Source organism: Mesoplodon bidens (assembly GCF_964165515.1).
Source record: "Mesoplodon bidens genome assembly, chromosome: 3".
NCBI classification, from domain to species: domain Eukaryota; kingdom Metazoa; phylum Chordata; class Mammalia; order Artiodactyla; family Ziphiidae; genus Mesoplodon; species Mesoplodon bidens.
In genome coordinates, this window is record NC_138178.1 from 148,200,121 (window position 1) to 148,220,645 (window position 20,525).

At 43.1% G+C, this 20,525-nt stretch overlaps 1 protein-coding gene across 1 annotated transcript in view; it reads left to right on the forward strand.

Annotated features, from left to right (window-relative positions):
* Nucleotides 1–242: 242 nt before the first annotated feature.
* The window catches only part of RGS6 (regulator of G protein signaling 6), a 574,555-nt gene continuing 554,272 nt past the window's right edge, over nt 243–20,525 (forward strand). The window contains exon 1 of the mRNA XM_081227834.1: nt 243–677. The gene's annotated coding sequence lies outside the window, so the exon portion shown is untranslated. The remainder of the gene's footprint in view (nt 678–20,525) is intronic.

A 20,525-nucleotide genomic window follows, 5' to 3' on the forward strand; every position in this document is an offset into this window, starting at 1 on the left:
GCCGCGCTCAGGTGCCTCGGCCCCGCCCGGGCCGCCGCCCCGCCCCGCCCCGCGCCTGTCGGGGCCCAGGTGCGGGAGCTCAGGTGCGCGCGGCGCCGGCTGTAGCTTCGCTCGACACCCGACAGCGGGCGCCGCTGCGGCAGCTCCCGAGTGGCGGAGCTGAGCGCCTTCGCGACTTGGGGCAGCTCCTGCGCTCGGCCCTGCTCGGCGGCGAGAGCTCCGCCCGGGCGCCGGGTTCCTGAAGCTGTGGGAGCAGGCGGGCGGGCGCCGAGGGGGCGGACCGAGCTCTGCGGACCCCGCCGGCCTGGGGCGACAGAGGCGGGCGAACGGGGAGCGCCCAGGAGCGCGGAGAGCGGGGCCATCCCCCAGCGCGCTGGAGACACCCGACCGACCTGCGCCCTTGACACCATGCGACCCACCGCGCCTCCGCGCCGGCCTCGGGCTTCGCGGTCCGCTCGCTGAGACCCCGCGCTCGCCACCGCGGAAACTCGGGAAGACCAGGCGAGACGTTGGAGAGCCGCGCGGAGACTGACCCAGGCGTCTCCTCCGCCCCCAAGAAGCTGCCGACCTCTTGATCCCTGGGCTCCTCTAGCTTTACCGTGAACCTGGCGCAAGCTTGGCGTTAGGAGAAATTCAGAAACCGGAGGGGGAGTCAAGGCAATTCTTTGGTTGCTAAGGTAATTGTAGTTGTTACAGAAATGAGCAAGAAACAAATGGGGGAAAAGATGTTTTAAAACGGTATGCCCTTCATCCTTCCAGTTCATGTGTGTTGATTTCATTTCCTGGGTGTAGATGCTTGTCCATTGCAGATACATGACAGGTGTCGGTGTGTGTGTGTGTGTGTGTGTGTGCAGTTTGGGACTGTAGAGGCACGAGCTTACATAAGTGGTTAGGCAAGCTGGCGTGTGGAGTTGTGTGGGACGGGTGCAGGTCTGCATATAAATCATGTTCCTGGGTTTCTGGGTGTGAGGCGCTCACCGGCCGGCCGGGGCGAGCTGGCAGAGGGTACGTGCTTTTAGGTACTTCCAATCTTCTGATTCCGTGATCACAGGTAGGGCAGCTTTACCTCAAAAGCAGATGTTCATTAACTTTTTCTCTGAATAAGCTCGCCCATTTGTGGTTTGGAAGAAAAGCAAGCGAGAGGCGAGGTGTGGAGGGCAGGGGTGGGTGGTAAGGTCTGCTGTCGGGGACTGCGGCAGGAAAGGGACGGGTGGGTATTTGTTCCGTGAGGATGACCACTGAAAGGGTTGTGTGAAGGACCGTGTTTACCGCCACTGTCAGGCTGCGTGAGAAGTGGCCCAGTGAGACAGGAAAGGAAAGTGACCCAGAAAATTTAATTTTGTTCAGAATGGAAGCTGCTGAATCTTATTATTTTTTATCTTGATGGAGTAGGAACGTTGTTTCTTTCTCGCTTGTTGAGACGAGTGGCATTTCCACGCTACAAACTTAAGATATTTTGGGTCTTGTTCTTGGCTTGGAATTGTTCCCTCAGTATTTACCAATGCTTAGCAGCTGGATCTGCAGGTAGTTTCTGATCAATACCTTTGAGCAGTCCCAAAGTAAAACTGCAAAAATAAGCAGTAGCAGGTAAACTGGGACCTACTTTCCTAGGGTCCCAAAAGGGTTGGACCCTTTTTCTTAGCAGAGGGGGCTCGTGAGAGATGGAAGAATAAGAAGTGGGCTTATAAGTGTCCGGATGGAGTTAGAGTCTGAGCCACAAGTTTGTGTGTGTTGTCAAAAAGTGTTAAACTGAAAGGAAACTGTCAGATTTGGCTTAATAGGTAAGGTTTTTATGGATCAATTTTCACAGGTAGATAGGTAATTATATGGACTGGGCACTGGGGGGCTGGTGAGAAACTTTCTGTGAGTGGTATAGTCATTATATTCTTTCTTCTTGTTTTTTTATTAATTTGTTATTTTTGTAATGGGTGGGACTGCCCTGTGAGAGAAAGCAAGTAGAGGACTGAGGGAAATTGGAGACTCTTCAGAGATTTACCTTTGTAAGGAAACGCTCACATGCTGAACAGCGAAAACCAAGATGATAAATGTGTAAATTCTTTCTGCGTTCTCTGATATTACTAAGCTAAACTGTTGTGTAGATCTGGTGAGCTTATGTACTATAAATGTTGATGTATTACTATATATATTTTTTTACCCCAAATAATTTGTCCTTTTCTGAAAGTGTCTGGAAATTTTAGAAATGTCAGCTTCTGTGAGGTATTTTTCTGAAGTAGGTAGCCACTGGCGTTTTCTTTTCCATAGTAATTACATTTGTTCTTAACTTTACTTCCCTGTCTACTTTAAGAAACTTTAATTAACACGCACTGAATTTATATTGCTGAGAGTTTCAGTAAAATGATGCTAGGTTTTCTTCCAGCGACAAATTTATCTTATCAAGTGAAGCATTGCAACAATGCTTTTTGTGGCAGAAAGATCTCTTTAAATGAGACAGTCCTTATTTATTTATTTATTTATGATTTGTGGAATGAGATGGCCAATATAGATATTTTTTTAAATGAACAAACATTTCTTGAGAAAGAAAAAAATTTTAAAGGATATTTCGGACAATGAAATTTGTCAGTAATTTTGGGTGTCTTACTGTCCACAGGAACAGACTTTTATATAAAAATAGGATCATTCTCTTTCTTATTTCTCTGATATTCTCCCATGCATTTTATCCCCTGAACTCCTAAGACTTTGCCAGGAATCGCCAAACCTTCTGTATTGTGCCAGGGGTTAAACATCAGGGAGATATGAGTAAGGATGTGTCACATCAATGTTTTTCAAAAGAGATGCTGTCAGAGACCTCAATACTGGGATTAATTTTTCCTTTAGCTTCACAGTTAGCTCGTCTTAATTCATAGTGCTTTGAACCTAGGAAAGCATTTAACCTCTTCATTTTCGGTGCCAGCTGGGTGGAACATATTTACCGAATTTCATCTTCATTGTAGCATATGGCATGATATAAATAATTACTACACACACACTATCCTGCTGTATGGAAAGAAATAGAATTACAAAATAAACCTTTATGTTGCGTGATATGGATGTAACATTTCAAAAAAGTGGTTTTACTTTTTTCTTGATACCAAAGTAATAAATAACCATTGGGAAAAATTCAGGAAAATACAAAGGAAAAAATGGAAGATAGTTTGTAATTCTCCCATAGAAGGTGAACCACTGTTGACATTTCTGCATACTATATATTTTTCTAGACTATATTCTGATCACATTATTCCTTGTATTTTTACCCTTCTCCCTATCCCCCCGCCCCCCACCCCCAACCCCCGCCGCAATTTTCAAATTGTAAATGAAACTTGGATGTGTGTAAAAGGTTTGGGAAATTACTGCTAGTTTGCTGGGTGGCTTTGATAGATCAGGTTTTAATTTTTGTTAGTGGTCTTTATTTTCAAAGAGACTAGTTTCTCTGTTGTCTTTGAAAACCAGTGTTTGCACTTTGGATTGGCAAAACTTGGCTCCCCATGAGATTTAGGATTTAAAGCACCAGAAAAGAAACAGAAAGAACCTTGGCCATGCAGGGCTGGGGGTGGTGGTGGGAGACCTGAGTTCTGGTTTCAGTTTCTCCACCAATTCCTCATGTGGCTTTTGGGCTCTGGGCCTGTTTCCTCAAAGGACAAATGATACTTTTAGATTTAGCTCAATAAGCTAACCACATACTTGTCGTTTTGACCTTTGATGAGGATGATCTTTGTTTGAAGCAGGTTTTTTCAAACACAGATGGCTGGGGGTTACCCCCAGAGTTTTGGACTCAGTTGGTCTGGAATGGGGCCTGAGCATTTATATTTCTAGCATGATGGTCCCGCTGATTCTACTGGTCTGGGGACCACTCTGAGAACTAGATGGTAAGTTCCTTGGGGGCAGAAACACTGTTGCACTTTTCTTTGCATTCCTCTGCCCCATGCCTAGGAATGTACCTGCCAGTAAGTGCCCAGTAAACATTGGTCAAACTGCTATCAGTTTTCTCCATGGGGAAAAAAACTTTCCGAAGTGGTCAGGATAAAAGAGATCATCATCCATAATTTGGAACCATTAAATCTGTAATAAGAATAATAATCAGTCATGAAACCCAGTCCTTCCAACTGTAGGGACAGCAAAACTGCTCCCAAGTAGGCAGTTAAAGTGCACATTAAACCAAGTGAGTTACATTAAGTAACAACTCAGAGTACCTGCTTGAGATGTTAGAAACCAGGAAGCATCTCCAATGCTTCACAGCTGCCTCCCTGAGACCTGTAAGAGGCAATTCTTTTTCTACCACATGCACATTCCAGTGAGGGGGAGGAAATTCACTATTAATTATCCCAACTACCAGGGCAGCCCATAAAGCAAGCAGTGGCCCAGACTCCACCCCCATCCCCCAGAAAGGCAGAACAGTGCTCCTTAGAGCATTCTGACCAGTCTCCGAGGGAGGATTGCTTCTTATGACCCAGGAAACAAGAGAAGAGGGCACCGAGTGAGTGCATTTGCTAGCTAGGAGGTTCCAGCTGGCTGAAACACCACAGCCAGAACTTGTTGGTCTTCCTTGTGTGGCTACTTTGTGGCTAGAAAATGAACCCCTCCCTCCCACTTTGGTGTTAGAAACACAGGGTGCAGAGGACACCCATTTTTACAGATGGAAACTGAAAAATGTGTAAATATTTGACTATGAACAGAGTAGATGCTCCTGTGAGTGAGGCTATTCAAATGAGTTGTGGTGGAGACAGCTGTCTGGGCTTTTCGAAATACTTTGGTAAAACCATCAGAGGAAAAAGCCACCTTCAAGTTTTGGCATGGTAGAGCTCCCTTGTCCACTGCTGTCTGCCCTACTCTAGAGGCTATTTTCTTGCACAGGGGAAAGCACACGTTCATCAGAGGCTCCTGAGATGAGAGTGTCCTGTATGAACGTGGATGGGTGGTGGCAGCCCTCGGAGGTCCCCAGGCGCCTGTATTGCCTTCAATCCAGGCCAGCCCCGAGCTCCCACAGAACTACCATCCATAGCTCTTCAAGTAGCATGACAGGCATTTTAAACCCTGTTCATTGTGTTTCTGAACCTCAATGTCCTCGTCTGTAAAATAAAAATAAAAAATATACCCCTTGAGTATGTGTGGCTGTGAGGAGAAGGGCAGAGGAGGCCCAGAAGCTGGAGAAGATGGGCCCTGTTACACCATACTTCCTGTTTTCTAAGCATTTTGATAATGAGTTACAACCCTGGTTGTTCCCTGAATGAAATCTGAAACCAGTCCCCACACATGGAAGGCAAGGAGAAGGAAGAAAGAGGGAGACCTCCAGATTGGTAGGTGAAAGATGTAATAAGCAAGGAAACTTACGTAAGAGGCTTGTCTTCCATGGGGCCAGAGGGGTAGATCTCTGTACCCACCTGCCAGAACCTTAAAAATTAATGTTTTTCAGGCCTGTGTTTCTACTCTGAGGCTTTAACTGGGCTCAGTCAAGTCCTCAGTCCAGATGGTCTCAACAACACCTTACTCTCTCTCTCTCTCTCTCTCTCTCAAGGCTGCATCCTTGCACATGCTCCCCAGGGAGATGGCGGGCAGAATGTACATTCCAAGCTCGGGGGAGGGGTGAGGAGCCTCCTGAGTGCCGGGATTCAACTTTCAGGTCAACTGGAAGCCACATCCTCTCTGTGACCTTCTCCAGTGTGAGTCTGTTGGGAAATACTAAGTATTTCAGGGAAGTCGTTTCCAACGTTTTTCTATTCCTGAGGACTTGCTCTATCAGCCTAGCATTTGAGGAACTCCTGAGTTCCTTGGAGAATCTTACTCCATAGTTCTGACACTTGATTTAAGAAAGCAAGTAGCCCAAACACTGGAAGTGGAAAGGGTGGAGTGAGGATGATCTTCTTTTGTGGCAGCCAGAGATCTATTTCCATGAGCCTAAAGGCCATTAGTCACCAGCAGGAAGAGAAGTGAAAAATAGGGGCTGCGGCTACATTGATATCTCTTGTGCCAGACTGTGACCCACACCCGGACAAGGCCCTGTGCTATTTTCCTCTATTTCCTTGGTATCTCTTATAGTGCTTGGCACATGGTAGGGGTTTGGTAAATATTTGCTGAGTTACTGACTTGCAGAGTGACAGCTATGGGTGGGTGAAAATGGAAGGAAGGATTGACAAATACTGGTACAGATGTGCAGACTGGACCAGATGTGGGTGCATGGACTGGTCTGGGTGCAGGCGCATGGGCAGTTACAGGTGAATATGCAAGGTGCAAATGGCTATAACCCCCATTCTTATTGTTTGCTTGATTCTGCCTGGCTAGATCCACCTGAGATCCGTGATATAGTGAGGTCCTCTTCCTAGTTTGTAATTATACATCAATGTTTGTCTCTCCCACTAGGCTGTGATCTGTTTTTTTTTTTTTTAAACCATAATTTTATCCTGCCCCCGCCACGAGGCAACACTCATAGTAAATGCTTGAGAGAAATTGGTTTCCTAAGCCAAAAGTTGCCCAGCCTACAGAGCTATGGATCTGTCATACAGCGGTGGACTGATCTTATAAGAATTAGCACATGTAAAGCCGTTTGTACATCAAAGACTTTAACGAGAATTAGGTGGTATCACTCCCATTTTACAGATGAAGAAACTGAAGCTGAAGAAGAGGTTCAGCCACTTGCCCTAGGTCAGGTAGTTATTGAGTTATTAAAACCAAGATTTAAATCCAGATCTTATCTGACCTTAAGATCCCAAGTCTCTCTGATATATCACAAGGCCAGGGATGAACAGAAACCCTTCCCTTGAGATCATTTCAGTTGTTTTGGAGAGAAATAGAAATAAACAGAAAATAAACAAGAAAGGATGTTAAGTGACAGTTTAGGAAAATAATGCACGGAATTTTATAAGTCAGATGGGGTAGCAAATAGATGATGAAGACAGTAAGTACAGTCCAGTTCAGAGAGAGAACACTGTATAATCGGACCTGGAAGAGAGGCTCTGGGAAACAGGCAGAAATTTCCTAGGTGAAGAGAGGGGATAACAGCAATCTTTTCAGATAAGAGGTGTTCATAATAATAATAATTAAACCAATTATTGTTTGCTTTCAGAGTAAAAACTAATGTAAAAGCTTCATCATCAGAGTCATCCCAGACCAGCGTAGCTAAAATAATTAACTCCTGCCTCAACACGGTGCTCTGTAGTGCCTTATCTGCTCCAGTTTTCCGCAGAGCTTTATCACCATGACATTGCACTATATGTTTTTATTTGGATTTCGTCTGTCTCTGTCCGCTAACATGTACACTCCCTGAGAGCAGGGATTCTGTTTTATTCCCTCTTGTAGCTTCAACATCTGTCAGTTTCTGATTCATAGTAATTGCTTGAGAGCTGTTTGTGGAGTGAATGAAGGAAGGGAAAAGCCTTAGAAAACGGGTTGCAAACTCAAACACAGAGCCAGTTAGGTAAAGCGGATGAGTGAAACAAGTGAGGTTTCTTTCTTTCTTTCTTTTTTTTTTAACATCTTTATTGGAGTGAGGTTTCTTTCACAGGGGTCACTTAAGTTGTATTTTTTCATCAAAACCATGCTATTTGTGGGTAAAACATGTAGAAAGTTTTTACTCCCAGAAAGAAATGTATTTATCCTCAGCTTCTTGAAACATGGGGCCCCCTGCTCCATTTTTGAAAGAGACACGGGTACCAAATAACACTTCTTTTTTTCTAAAAGCCAAACAGCCACCCATGTGTGACGATGAATGGCATCTGGTGCTGGACCTCAGGGCTGGGAAGCATGAGGGGCAGGTAAGGACTGTGTTAAAGCAAAGGGTATGTGCTGCTCAGAAAGCTGTTGTCATCCATTTTTAATCCATTTTAGTCATTAGCACCTAATTCCAATTAGAAACGTATTATAGGGATCTACAATGCCCAATCCAAACAAAACGCTTGTTTGAGCTGGCTGTGTTTTTTCTTCTTGTGACCTCTGTAGAAGAAAGACAACAACTTTAAAAACAGTATAGTGTGTGGGCTTCCCTGGTGGCGCAGTGGTTGAGACTCCGCCTGCCGGTGCAGGAGACGTGGGTTTGTGCCCTGGTCCGGGAAGATCCCACATGCCGCGGAGTGGCTGGGCCCATGAGCCATGGCCGCTGAGCCTGCGCGTCCGGAGCCTGTGCTCCGCAACGGGAGAGGCCACAGCAGTGAGAGGCCCGTGTACCACAAAAACAAACAAACCCCAGTATACTGTGTATTTTTCCCTGGAGCCACTATGTAAGTGCTACAGCATTTAGATTCCAAACCAAGCAGGAAGCTGCCGTTATATTATTTTGCTGACCATACATCCTAAAACAAAGACTGATTCAGCAGCTGGTCAGAATAGAAAGGATGCATTCACAAAGAATGCATTTATTGATTATATCTGAGTTTGTTTTTGAGGGGAAGGCACTTTTAACTTTCAGAATGGCAGGTAGTTTAGGGACTTGGCTGCTGGTTCCCGCCTGTAGCCAGGGGTTTGTGACATTAGACAAAGCAGCTTAATGCTATTGATCTGTGCTCTCCCCAGGTGCAGAATAGGGCTGAGAAATTGTGATTGCTTCGCAGGCATTCCTGTAAGAGAGAGTATTCCTGGAAATCTGAGGTTTAGTCACTCTTTTTTTTTTTTTTTTTTTTTGTGATACACGGACCTCTCACTGCTGTGGCCTCTCCCGTTGCGGAGCACAGGCTCCGGACGCGCAGGCTCAGCGGCCATGGCTCACGGGCCCAGCCGCTCCGTGCATGTGGGATCTTCCTGGACTGGGGCACGAACCCGTGTCCCTGGCTCGGCAGGCGGACTCTCAACCACTGCGCCACCAGGGAAGCCCTTAGTCACTCTTAGTTTGGGGGTGGGAGAGGATGGGGGAAGTGGAGGGGGCGCCCTACCCCAGGTGAAAGTTAGTCTAAGGTCTCTGCTCTTTGTTCGTGATGACAGTGGTCCCACTACTGAAGGCCCTTTTCTAGATAATGATTAATCAGATATGGCTTCTGTTTTCAAGAAGTTTAAAATTCTGTTGAGGGGAAAAAGATGGAGAAACAGAATGTGGTAAGACAGGCATGTATACATGGAATGGGGGAGGGATTACTTCCCACTGGGAGATTTCACTGAAGAGGTTGAATGGATGAATTGGATGTTGGAGGACCTCCAGAGTTGGGGGTCTGCAGAGATGGGGCAGGGGACAGAGGTGGTCAAAGTGTGCTTGAGGCATTTCAGTGCAAGTAAAAGGATAGAAGTGACAAAGTGTGCAAAGGATTTTTAATACCTCTCTACTGAGAGTCAGGTCCTCAAAGACCTTTCAGGCAGGGAAGTCCATTTTGAAGAACTTAGAACTTAAGGGGAAACAGGGATGGGGCAATCTAAATTTATGTTTACTGAAAGTAAAATGAGAAAACAAAGTAGATTGAGTGACATTTTCCTCACCTTATGTTGATAATAGAGGATATGTCACAATGAATTTCTAGTTACTTCTTACTTTTATTCAGGAGATTGCTCCCCTGCAGTGAAATGCTTGTAACTGGTTTTGCTTTATTACAGTCAATGAACAATTCCCATGCGAATGGGCATTTTCCCCCACTATGTCAGGATCTCTGTCCAAATGTTCAATGCCTTTTAGACTTTCAGACTGAGAGGTTGACCACTGACTCCCAGATCTTCCTATGGCTTAAGGTTAAAGTGGATACATCTTGGGATAAACTTTATTTAACTTGCTTGGCATGACCGATTAGGAAGTTCTCAGATGTCTTACCCCAACGCATAGGGTATTTCACTTCATGCCAAAGCATATGCTGCCAATTCTAGGTTTTCGTTTCTTTGGCTTCCTTTAGCTTTCAAAAGCTTCTCTGCAAAAACCACTTCTTCAGCCTGCCATCTGCCATACTCCCCCACTTTAAAAAAATCCATTTCTAATCCCCAGTTTCTTATATTTTCTAATTATCCTTAACAGGAATGACCAGTTAGCTATCAAAAGTGTATTTGGAAGTAGGTTGTTGTAAGTTGATAATTGGTAATTCTTGGTAAAAGTTGGTAATTCTTAGTTGTGGAATGTTTCCTGCGGTTGAGATTGGTCATGTTGTTCGTTATATGAAGATGAATAGTGATTGATAAGACTAGAAATGCAAATTGGGGCCAGTCTATTGAAGGGATTAAATGCCACATATATATGATAAAGGTGATGATGTTAATGGTGATTCAGAACTCTCTTGGATGTAGACAAAAAACAAAACAACTGCACTAAAACAAAATTCAGGGCTTCCCTGGTGGCGCAGTGGTTGAGAGTCCGCCTGCCGATGCAGGGGACACGGGTTCGTGCCCCGGTCTGGGAAGATCCCACATGCCGTGGAGCGGCTGGGTCCGTGAGCCATGGCCGCTGAGCCTGCGCTCCGCAACAGGAGAGGCCACAACAGTGAGAGGCCCGCGTACAGCAAAAAAAAAAAAAAAAAAAAAAAAAAAATTCAAACCAACTCAAGCAAAAAGGAATTTATCTGACTAATATATCTGGGAATTCAGGCATGGCTGGATCCAGGGACTTAAATGATATCATCAGCACTTCTTACACCTCATCGTCTTGATATCCTTCTTCTGTGACACTAGAAAAAAAGAAGATGGTCATTAATCTCCCTCCCCTCATATCCTTTCAGCCTAATTCCTCACAGGGAAGGGGCCTTCTTTCTTCCAGTATTCTTATCTCAGTCTCAAGGAAGGACCCTGATTGGTCCTGGTTAGAGTCACATGTCTATCTTGGTCCAATCAGTATGCCCAGTGATATGGCATACTCTGCTGAGGACAGTTTACAAGCCCATCTTTCTGTATCAGAAGTAAATTTAACAGCATATATACATATATCTATACACATATATATATGTGTATAGATATACACATATATATGTGTATAGATATATGTATATACACACATATATGTGTATATTTATATACACACATATATATGTATACATACACACACACACACACATACACATACACTGGGCGAGAAGATACAGTAACTGCCTCAATCTTCTAAACTGGCTGGAAGACTTTGGATTTTATTTGCTGGGGAGTAGAAAGTTATTAAGAACAAGTGCAGAGTATTTCAACTACTCTTTGGAAGTTCTGAGATATTTTATGAGTTGGAAGACTTTCAGCACCCAAAATAAAGCTTTTGGATAATGTGAAACATTCCTTCAGTTGTGTGTTTCTAATCTTGTTTCACTTCTATACCAGCTGTCTCATTCAATGATTATTGCTCCTGGTCTACGCCTACACACAAACATTGGGGTAAGTGTGTATGTATATAGTGGTGACAGATACAACCTCTGGCTCCTCCACCATCCCTGCAACTGTATCTCTGCAATTACATCACTTTTTCATGGCTGTACCTGAGATGGCTCAAGTGCCACCATGAGAATCAGAGATGCTCTGTCCTATATCCTCTTCCCAGAATATTTGCACTCTTTCCAGAAAAGTACACAAATCATTGCTCAATGAATTTTCAAAGAGTAAATACATCCATATTGTCACTCTTAGGTTAGTGAGAGAATATTTATTACCATTCCCCCAGAAACTACCGCATGCACCCTTCCAGTGGTACTACATACCCCCCTTTCCCCAGCGGTGACCAACCGGATTTCTAACACCATAGCACTCTCATTTTTTAAATATATATGGAATTACACACACATATATATATACTCTCTTTTTTGTGGCTTCTTATGCACAGTACTGTTTGAGAGATTTATTCATGATGTGGTATGTAGCCATAGTTTATTTTTACTGCTGTATAGCAGCCCACTCTGTAACATTTCACAAACGGTTTATTCATCTACTGTTGATGGGCATTTGGGACATTTCCAGTTTAGGGCTACTGTGAATAATACGGCTATAATTTTTTTTAGTGTGTTTTTTGGTGCACGTATGAATGCGTTTCTGTTTGGTATGCACCTAAGACTGGATTTCTGGGACATGGGGACATATTGTTCGACTTTAGGAGGGCCTTACAAAGAGATTTCCTAAGTGGTTGTACCAGTTTATACTCCTATCATCAGTTTATGAGTGTTTCAGTTTCTCCACATACTTGTCAAAACTTGGGATTGTCAAACGTTTGAATTTTAGCCATTATGGTGGGTGGGCGGTGGTGCCTCATTGTGGTTTCAGTTTGCTCTGGTGACTAATGTTTATTGTGCCTTGTTAGTAATTTTTTGTTGCTTTTACTTAATCTTGTGTGGTCCCTCTTCAAGTTTATTGCCTATTTTTCTGTTGGATTATCTATCTTATTGATTTGGAGTTTTTTTTAAAAAGAAATTCTGAATACAAATATTTTTACCAGTTATTTGTATTTGAAGTGTCTTTTCCTATTTTGTGGCTTTCCACTTGACTCTCTTTTGATGAATAGGAGATCTTACTTTTAATAATCCAATTTATCAATTTCTTCCTTTATGATTATTGTTTTCTGTGCCTGCTTAAGAAAGTTTTGCCTACCCTAAGGGTCATGAAGCTATTTTCCCACTGTAATTTATAGAAGCCCTGTTGTTTTGCCTTTTATCTTTAGGCAAAATATCTATGGCATAAGAAAAAGATCTACTTTGCTTTCCATAAGTATATCCAGTTAACCCAGCACTACATATTGAAAAGTCTCTTCTTTTCCACTGCTCTGAAATGCCATCTTTGTTATAAATCAGGTGATCATTTATACGTGGATCGTGGATCTCTCTCTGCTTTCTAGCACCTTCCATTGTTCTCTTTGTCTATTCTTATATGATATCACACTGTCTTAACTAATATGGCTTAATAATAAATCTTGATATCCAGTAGTATGTCTCCTCCAGCTTTGTTGTTATTTTAAGAACAGTTTGGTTATTCTTAGCCATTTGCATTACTATATAAATTTTAAAATCATCTTTTGATGGGATTTTGATTGCATTAAATCCCTAACCCAAATTGGGAGAAAATTAATGTCTTTAGAATGTTGACTGTTTCAATGTATTAGTATGGTAATCCCTTCATTTATTTAGAGCTTTCATTTCTGTTAGTGTTTTGTATCACTCTATGCTGTAAATTCATCACACATTTTTCTTTAGATGTACTCCCAGTTTTTGAAGGTATTTGATGCTATTATAAATGGTATCTTTTAAAAACATCATTTTCTGATTGTTTGTTGTGGGTATATAGAAATGCAATTGGTTTATATATATTGACCTTGTATCCAGTGACTTTGCTGAATTCACCTGTTAATCCTAACAGGTCTGATAGGTAGATTATTATGGCTTTTCCATGTACACAATCCAATTACTTGCAAAAAAAAGTTTTTCCTTTTTCCTTTGCAGTCATTGTGCCTTTTATTTCTTTTTCTTGCCTGTTGCATTGGCTGAGACTTCTAATATAATGGTGAATAGAAGTGGTCATAGTGGGCATCATTGTCTCATTCCTAATCTCAATGGGAAAGCTTCCAGAGTCACTGTATGTGTTTTGAAAATACCCCTTATCAAATTAAGCAAGTGCCCTTACATTCAAAATTTCCTCAGAGTATTTTCACGAGTGGATGTTGGATTTGAGAAGATACCTTAAAGCAATGTTTCATGGAATGTCTGTTCTCCTCTGCACTTCCCTTTTCTCCATGTGTCCTCATTGCCTTGGGAGCACTTCTTTTACAATTTTATGCAACTTTTCTAGTTGTTCTCAGGGGTTGCATATGGTACATTCTAAGCTGAACTATTTTTGTCTTCTATCTACATAATATGAGTAAAATCATACCCTCAGGAACCTATTCAGTTGTTATTTCTTTGACCTATATTGCTCCTGCCTGGTGAGCTTTATGAATAGATCTTTCTTTTGTCAAGTGTTGCTAGCTCCTGAAGGGGAAAAGCCTACTACTGCGACTTCACACGTATGCACTGTAGAGTCATAAAAGAGCTAGACCCCGTATTTAAGTGCCCAGGTTTTTGTTTTTTTGCGGTATGCGGGCCTCTCGCTGTTGTGGCCTCTCCCGTTGCGGAGCACAGGCTCCGGACGCGCAGGTTCAGTGGCCATGGCTCACGGGCCCAGCTGCTCCGCGGCATGTGGGATCTTCCCGGACGGGGGCACGAACCCGTGTCCCCTGCATCGGCAGGTGGACTGTCAACCACTGCGCCACCAGGGAAGCCCAAGTGCCCAGTTTTAAAGATACTGATTTTTACCTGTTCTTACAATTAGAAGAAGAAGAAAGAAAAAAACAAAATCCCAAGGAATAAAACTGACATTCTTAAAAAAAAAGCCAATCCAAGTACTTTTCATCTTGGTCCCCTGGGAACATGCCATCCTCTTCATCTCTTAGTCATCCCATTCTTGTGCATAGAGACTGGCAAAGCTTCCCTATCACTCCTATTTCTCCTGTAGCAGTCATGCCACCTTTCATGTGAAATAAGAGAATAATAAAATGTTAATTCTGCAGTCCCCAGAGTCAGTAATATTAGTCACTATTAGTCAGTAGTATAAGACACTGTGATCTTAGAATCCATACTTATATAAGTCCTCTAATGTGAGAGGACAGGCACTTGGGACCCGAAGACCTGCATTTTCAGGCTGCTTTGTTACTGACCAGGAAGATGACATGCTAGTGTAACTCTTATCTCCCAGGCCTTGGTTTCAGCCTCTGAAAAATTAAGTGATTGGGCGTGTTCAGGGAACAGAAAAAATTTTGTGTAAAGGATCAAAGAGTAAGTGCTTTGAGCTTTGTGGGCCGCATGGTCTCTGCTGCAGCTCTTCAGCTCTGCCCTTGTAGTACAAAAGCAGCCAAGGCAACAAGGAAACAGATGGGCGTTTATAGAACTTTGTTTATGGGCACAGAACTTCGATTTCTATACAGTTTTCATGGGTCATAAAATATGATTCTTCTTTTAACTTTTTTCAACCATCTGAAAAGGTAAAAAATCATTCTTAGCTAACAGACCACACAAAAACAGGCACGGGGGTCAGGGTGGAGAGGGGGAATGGGGAGTTAGTGTTTAATGGGGACAGTTTCATATTAGGAAGGTGAAAAATTCGGGAGATGGATGATGGTGAGAGTTGCACAACAACGTGAATGTACTTAGTGCCACTGAACTGTACAGTTAAATATGGTTAAAATAGTATGTTTTATATCATGTGACTTTTACCACAATAAAAAAACATTTAAAAGAAAAACAGGCAGCAGGCTAGGTTTGTCCCAAGGGCCCTACTTTGCCAACCCTTGAACTAGCGGATTGTCAAGGGCTATTTTAGAGCTCTGTGTTAGGCATTGATATGCTAATCTTTAAAAAAATTTTTTTTTCTGTCCCATGAACACTGTTCAAAAGAGTCTTATTCCTTTCTCTCAGGTCAATTTAGAATAAGAAAGGAAAAGATTTTATTTCCCTTTATTTCTTCCCTGACATTTGCTGTTTCATTTGGAAGATCTAAGTTTCTGACCTATATGATTTTCCTGTGCCTGAAGAACTCCTAGCATTTCTTGCAGGCACGTCTGTTAGTGATGAACTCACTCAGTATTGATCTGAGAAAATTTAGTTTTCCTTCACTTTCGAACCATCATTTCACTAGATGTAGAATTCCAGGTTGGTGTTTTTTTCTTTCAACATTTAAAGTATTTAGAAACTAACACACCATTGTAAAGCAATTATACTCCAATAGAGATGTTTAAAAAACCCCAACATTTTAAGTATTTGACTGTACTCTCGTTTGTGTGATTTCTGGTGAGAAGCCCCCTGTAATTCTTATCCTTGTTTTTACATAGTTAAGGTTTTTCTTCTGGTTTCTTTCAAGATTTTCTCTTTGATTTTCTGCACTTTGAATACAATATGTCTAGGTGTAGTGATCTGTTTTGTTCCGTTTTAATGTATACTGATTGGTGGTCTCTGATCTTTCTGGATCTGTGTTTTGGTGTATGTCATTAACTTTGGAAAATTCTCAGTCATTATTCCTACAAATATTTCTTCTTCTCCTTTCTCTTTCTTTTCCTTCTGGTACTCCAATTACATTTAATGCCTTTTGATACGTACCATCTTTGGATGTTCTGTTCCATTAAAATTTTTTTTCTCCCTTTTTTTCAGTTTGGGAAGTTTCTATTGACCTCAAGCTCACTGAATTTTTCCGTGGCCATTTAGAGTCCACCAGTTAATCCACTGAAGGCATTCTTCATTTGTTACAGTGTTTTTGACTTTTAGCATTTCCTTTTTAAGGAGTTTTTTTTTTTTTAAAAGAGTTTCTATCTCTGCTTTCATTACCGTCTATTTTTCCATTAGAACCTTTAACATATTTAATCATAGTTATTTTAAATTTCATGTCTGATAATTTCAACATCTGTGTCATATCTGGTTTTCATGACTGCTTGTGTCTTCAGATTGTGTTTTTTCCTTGCCTGTTAGCATGGCTCATGATTTTTGCTGAAAGCCAAACACAGTGTATCAGGTAATAGGAACTGAAGTAACCAGGCCTTTCATGTGAGGTTTTATTTAATTTGGCCAGGAGTTGGGCTGTGCTCAATGTTTGTTGTAGTTGTAAGTGCGAGAAGCTTCAAATTCCCCTGGTGTTCTTGTTTATGCTTTCTCTCGTAAATTAAGGTTTCCCTATGTGCTCTTCAGAGACAGTGTCTTGGAGGTCTTTGAGCTGTAATCCACTGTTATTATACCAGAGCCTGTCGGTGTGGTGGGAGGGTGTAGATGAGGAACAATGTTCTATCACCTTCCAATTAAGGGCAAAAGTGGAGCGACTTCCCTTCTGTAAATGCAGCAGCACTTCCCCTACTGCAGTGGAAGGAAGACCAAGAACATGGTGGTTTAGGTGAGGGTGTCCCAAGATGAGAGACTTGCCTTCTGCTGCCTTCCATTTCTTCAACAGATTTTTTTTTTTTAAGAAGATGTTGTGGGTAGGAGTTAATTAATTAATTAATTATTTTTTTTTTGCTGTGTTGCGTCTTCGTTTCTGTGCGAGGGCTTTCTGTAGTTGTGGCAAGCGGGGGCCACTCTTCATTGCGGTGCGCAGGCCTCTCACTATTGCGGCCTCTCTTGTTGCAGAGCACAGGCTCCGGATGCGCAGGCTCAGTAGTTGTGGCTCACGGGCCTAGTTGCTCCGCGCCATGTGGGATCCTCCCAGACCAGGGCTCGAACCCGTGTCCCCCGCATTAGCAGGCAGATTCTCAACCACTGCGCCACCAGGGAAGCCCACTTCAACAGATTTTTGAAGTGAGCCCATCAACTGAGACCGTGTGTGAAGCTCGAACAAGGAGAAGTTATGAGATAGCCAACTCAGAAGGGGAGAGAGCAAGTTGACAGGAAAACCTTTTAGGTTTGGTGGGCAGTGTTGACAAACTAACTAATTTACTTATTTATTTATTCATTTATTTATGGCTAACTCATTTAAAGTTTGCACTCATGTATTTAAAATGCAGCTTGTCAGCCTGGTGTGAGTGATTTCCTCCCCACCCCAAAGCATTCACCTGCTCGGATGTGAGCTTGGATATCACATGGCAGAGAGTCAGGTTCCCTCAGTGTTGGAGATTTGTCAGGAAATATGACACAGGAAGGGGGAGGTGAGGAAGTTGAGGATATTTGCAAAGGACTGATGATGAGTGATTATAATGATGGAGCCAGGGGGAGAGGAGAGTGTAGGAAGAGTGAGGCGCGGTAATGAATCGTACCAAAGGTGTGGTTGAAATGGATTGAATATTTGTAGACAGTGTTCAGTAAGTGATCTGGAAAGAGGGGCAGTGGACAGAGTGTACCTTCTCAACTTGTGTTGGGATTTGAGGTGGTACAGTCACCAGCGATGGCGAGGTTCAGCATGTGGCTATGCAAGATGGTAGCTGAGGAGGAGGGATGGAGGAAACGGGTTCAGATGAGGAAAGAAAAGGGTGGAGAAAACAGCTTTGGCTCTAATGTTAAAGTCCCTGAGGTTGACCAAGGGATGGAGAAAACCTCTGAGACCTCGAAGCTGGAATCTTTAGGAAATGAAAAGGCTTAACAGGAGAGAGGTAGGAAATAGCAGTGAGAATGGGTAGACAGTGGCATGGCCAGATGGTCTGAATGTCATGAGGGCAGGGGTTTGTGTAGGAAGACGGGAGGGAAATCATTTGAAGCAGCAGTGGAGAACCAGGAGGATGCTTGCTTTACTTCTTGGTCTTGAGACAGGTGGGGTGAAGACAGCTAGGTTTCAGGGAGGGGATGTCTTTGGGGGAAGCCAGGGTTCCAAGAAGGTCACAGAAGTTCGGAGTTCAGAGAGGAGGTGGAAGGACCTAGTGGGCATGCTGTTTACAGAAGAAGAATTCAGAAGGCAGAGGAGTCAGTGAGGAGCTGGCGGGCTCTGCGTGTCCAGAGCCGTGTGGAGTTCAAAGCCCCTGGTAAGAGAGGATTCCTGGTGGACCTGAACTTCAAGCAGCGACTGCAGTAATAGAACTGTGAGGCGCATCACACAGCCAAGCATATCCTGGTATGTGAAGAACTTTCCACTTCTCCCTCCCGGCTGAATTTTTTTTAGGACTTTTTTTTCTTTTTTTTTTTTTGCGGTAAGCGGGCCTCTCACTGTTGTGGCCTCTCCCGTTGCGGAGCACAGGCTCCAGACGCGCAGGCTCAGCGGCCATGGCTCACGGGCCCAGCTGCTCCACGGCATGTGGGATCTTCCCGGACCAGGGCACAAACCCGTGTCCGCTGCATCAGCAGGCGGACTCTCAACCATTGCGCCTCCAAGGAAGCCCCCTAGGACTTTTGTTTAATAGAAGGATTGCAAAAATAATTTTCTTTATAAGTAGCTTTGGTAGATTAGTTTGTTTAGGGAAGACTGTATTTATTCATATGTCTTCAGGTAGGATTGGTATGGGGATGTCAGCTTCACTGATACACTAGCAAGAAGAAGGAAAGACCCATTAATTAGTTGAGAACCTACTATGTACCAGTTCTGGTACTATGTACCAGAAGTACCTGCTACTGAGTATGCTATAATTAGTCTATAGGTGCTAAATACTGTATATTTAAGTATATACTGAAATTTGTATATTTAAGTATATACTGATATTTGTATATTTACAAAATTTTGTTTTAAATACTGTGTATCAGTGATTTCACTGGAGACCAAGCTGCCCTATTGGAAACTCTGTGGGTATTGCAGTCAGTCCTGGATTTGAATTCTAGAGTCTTGGCTGACAAGCTGTTTTATTGATACTTTGGGCAAGTGACCTATGTTCTCAAGCTTCAGTTTTCTCACCTGTAGCGTGGGAGTGATAACATCCACCTGTTAGAGTTTCTGTCATCATCTGGATGATTCTAATGAGCAGGCAAGGCGGAGAACCACTGGTACAGGTGATGAGTATTTGTTCCATTTTATGGATGAGGAAACCAAGGCTCGGAGAGGCTAAATAAGCACAGCAATACGCTGTTCATGGTCACACAACTCTTAAGTGGCATGGCCGGGACTGAGAGCCAGTTCTCTGACCTCAGGACCCTGGCTTTATCCATCACAGTGAGTTTCTGGCCAAATTCAAGGGAAGTTAAAGGAGCCCCACCTCAGCATGGCTGCCCAGACTGTCGGCAGCATGGGGCAGGAGGAAGGGATCAGGCGAAGAGAAGGCAGGCTCTATGGAATCTAGGTCACTAGTTCCCAAACCTGACTGTTCTTCCAAATCACCTGGGGAACGTTTCATTTATAAATCTCCACGGACCATCCTAGGCCTACTGGATCAGAATTTCTGGAGCATGGGAACCAAGAACATGTATCTTTATAATCTGCCCCCTCTCCAGTGATTCTGAGGCTCCTAGTCTGGTTCAGGTCTTTAAACCAGCTTTTGGGAACCCCTGAGTTCTAACTGAAGTCCAAAAATGATCAAGCGATTACAGTCTAGTAAAATACTGGGTGCCTGGCATTGCCAGCAGCATTGGCCCCTAGGGGCTGAGCTGTAGTGCCTTGTTTTCAGATCTTTGGTGCATTACTTGAAACAGACACTTGAGCTGTCATGGAGCATCTGAACTTTGAGTATATAGGAGACGTCAAGTTGGGAGACTCTGCAGTAATAGAAAGAGTTATTTGTTCTTTAGAGCTATTGCTCTTCTTTCTTCCCTCTTGAGGTTCCTGCCCACTCAGTCAGATTAGAGCTGTATAAACAAGCTTGTACTACTGAGCTAGCACACATCTTGTAAATTTTTTTTTTTCTGAAGTACTTAACATTGCTGATGTCAGAAAAAAAAATCCACTGGGTTTTAATGGGCTGAGGCAAACAATGTGAATTGGATATAACACAGAGGAGAGGAAATAGCACCAACAGAAATTCTTATGTGGCAGCATAAGTATTCAGACTATATTACAAGCAAGGTTTGGTTGCCTCTCCTGAAAGGTTATTTCCCTGAATAGGGTTTCAAGGGCTGGACGCTAGAAGTGGTGAGCATGATGTGTAGGGCTTCTTGCTGCGTGTGATGCTGGTTTTAGTGGCGTTGTAGTGTAATTGTAGTGGTCTGCTGCTTAGTTGTGTATCAGGATCACCCGAGAAGCTTGTGAAACTGCTAATGGCTCCATCTCAGATGCACTGAGTCAGAATACCTGAGGAAGGAGGAAGCCTTTCTCCAATGATTCTG